At 63.6% G+C, this 2500-nt stretch overlaps 1 non-coding gene across 1 annotated transcript; it reads left to right on the forward strand.

Annotated features, from left to right (window-relative positions):
• The first annotated feature begins 886 nt into the window (after positions 1-886).
• Positions 887-1005, forward strand: LOC141979719 (5S ribosomal RNA). The gene has a single exon (XR_012637113.1). It is a non-coding gene; the product is annotated as a 5S ribosomal RNA (ribosomal RNA).
• Positions 1006-2500: the final 1495 nt, after the last annotated feature.

Below are 2500 nucleotides of genomic sequence, written 5' to 3' on the forward strand. Positions count from 1 at the left end.
CGGGGGGACTTAGACATTTTTTTCAGCCTTTTCCTCCGGGCTGACCTGGTGGCCGAGCGTCTCGCCGTCCGCGGCCGGAGCTAGAGATGCCCCCCCCCCCAGGCCAGCCTGCGAAGCCGCGGCCAGGATCGGGCCCCTGGAAGTCTGACTAAAAATTTTCACCGACCCCAAAAACGGTTAGGGGGGGCCTCATAAAGCCTCCGGAGCGAAAAAAAAAAAAACGGAAAAAAGGATCGGGCCCACCCGAGGCAGGGGAGTCAGTAAGGGAAAGGGGACGAGGCGGCCCGGAGCCGGGTGCCCGGAGCCGGGTGCCGGCGGCCAGGATCGGGCCCCTGGAAGTCTGAAAAATTTTTTTCACCGACCCCCAAAGTGGTATTGGGGGGGGCTCATAAAGCCTCCGGAGCGAAAAAAAAAAAAACGGAAAAAAGGATCGGGCCCACCCGAGGCAGGGGAGTCAGTAAGGGAAAGGGGACGAGGCGGCCCGGAGCCGGGTGCCCGGAGCCGGGTGCCCGCGGCCAGGATCGGGCCCCTGGAAGTCTGAAAAAAAATTTTTCACCGACCCCCAAAGTGGTGTTGGGGGGGGCTCACGAAGCCTCCGGAGCGGAAAAAAAAAACGGAAAAAAGGATCGGGCCCACCCGAGGCAGCGGAGTCAGTAAGGGAAAGGGGACGAGGCGGCCCGGAGCCGGGTGCCCGGAGCCGGGTGCCCGCGGCCAGGATCGGGCCCCTGGAAGTCTGAAAAAAAAAATTTCACCGACCCCCAAAGGGGTGTTGGGGGGGGGCTCATGAAGCCTCCGGAGCGAAAAAAAAAAACGGAAAAAAGGATCGGGCCCACCCGAGGCAGGGGAGTCAGTAAGGGAAAGGGGACGAGGCGGACCGGAGCCGAGTGCCTACGGCCATACCGGACGGAAGGCCCCCGATCCCGTCCGATCTCGGAAGGTAAACCGTCCCGGGCCTGGCTAGTACTTGGATGGGTGACCGCCTGGGAATCCCAGGTGCCGTAGGCAGCTTTTCCCGCTGCGAGCCAGCTCTCTCCTTTTCTGGGGAACAAGGGCAGGGTCGCCCTGCCAGGGGCCCTGGGGCTGAAGTCCCTGCCGGCCACCAGGTCAACCCGGAGCCTGCCCCTCTGCGGCCAGCAGGTCAACCCCATACCGGCAGGGGGTTGACCTGGTGGCCGGGAAGCAGAGCGGCCAGCAGGTCAACCCCATACATTCAGCGGGTTGACCTGGTGGACGGGAAGGAAAGCGGCCAGCAGGTCAACCCCATACTTTCAGCGGGTTGACCTGGTGGCCGGGAAGGAAAGCGGCCAGCAGGTCAACCCCATACATTCAGCGGGTTGACCTGGTGGCCGGGAAGGAAAGCGGCCAGCAGGTCAACCCCATACATTCAGCGGGTTGACCTGGTGGCCGGGAAGGAAAGCGGCCAGCAGGTCAACCCCATACATTCAGCGGGTTGACCTGGTGGCCGGGAAGGAAAGCGGCCAGCAGGTCAACCCCATACATTCAGCGGGTTGACCTGGTGGCCGGGAAGGAAAGCGGCCAGCAGGTCAACCCCATACATTCAGCGGGTTGACCTGGTGGCCCGAAAGCAAACCGGCCACCAGGTCAACCCGGAGCCTGCCCCCGCGGGCAGGGGCCAAGCGGACCCCCCTCCGCCCGGGCTTGCCCTGCTCCGAGCCGGGGCTTAATCCCCGTCCGGCCACCAGGTCAACCCGGAGCCTGCCCCTCTGCGGCCAGCAGGTCAACCCCATGCCGGCAGCGGGTTGACCTGGTGGCCGGGAAGGAAAGCGGCCACCAGGTCAACCCCATACTTTCAGCGGGTTGACCTGGTGGCCGGGAAGGAAAGCGGCCACCAGGTCAACCCCATACTTTCAGCGGGTTGACCTGGTGGCCGGGAAGGAAAGCGGCCAGCAGGTCAACCCCATACATTCAGCGGGTTGACCTGGTGGCCGGGAAGGAAAGCGGCCAGCAGGTCAACCCCATACATTCAGCGGGTTGACCTGGTGGCCGGGAAGGAAAGCGGCCAGCAGGTCAACCCCATACATTCAGCGGGTTGACCTGGTGGCCGGGAAGGAAAGCGGCCAGCAGGTCAACCCCATACATTCAGCGGGTTGACCTGGTGGCCGGGAAGGAAAGCGGCCAGCAGGTCAACCCCATACATTCAGCGGGTTGACCTGGTGGCCGGGAAGAAAAGCGGCCAGCAGGTCAACCCCATACATTCAGCGGGTTGACCTGGTGGCCGGGAAGGAAAGCGGCCAGCAGGTCAACCCCATACATTCAGCGGGTTGACCTGGTGGCCGGGAAGGAAAGCGGCCAGCAGGTCAACCCCATACATTCAGCGGGTTGACCTGGTGGCCGGGAAGAAAAGCGGCCAGCAGGTCAACCCCATACATTCAGCGGGTTGACCTGGTGGCCGGGAAGGAAAGCGGCCAGCAGGTCAACCCCATACATTCAGCGGGTTGACCTGGTGGCCGGGAAGGAAAGCGGCCACCAGGTCAACCCC

This window comes from Natator depressus, chromosome 28 (genome assembly GCF_965152275.1).
Source record: "Natator depressus isolate rNatDep1 chromosome 28, rNatDep2.hap1, whole genome shotgun sequence".
Classification (NCBI taxonomy): Eukaryota; Metazoa; Chordata; order Testudines; family Cheloniidae; genus Natator; species Natator depressus.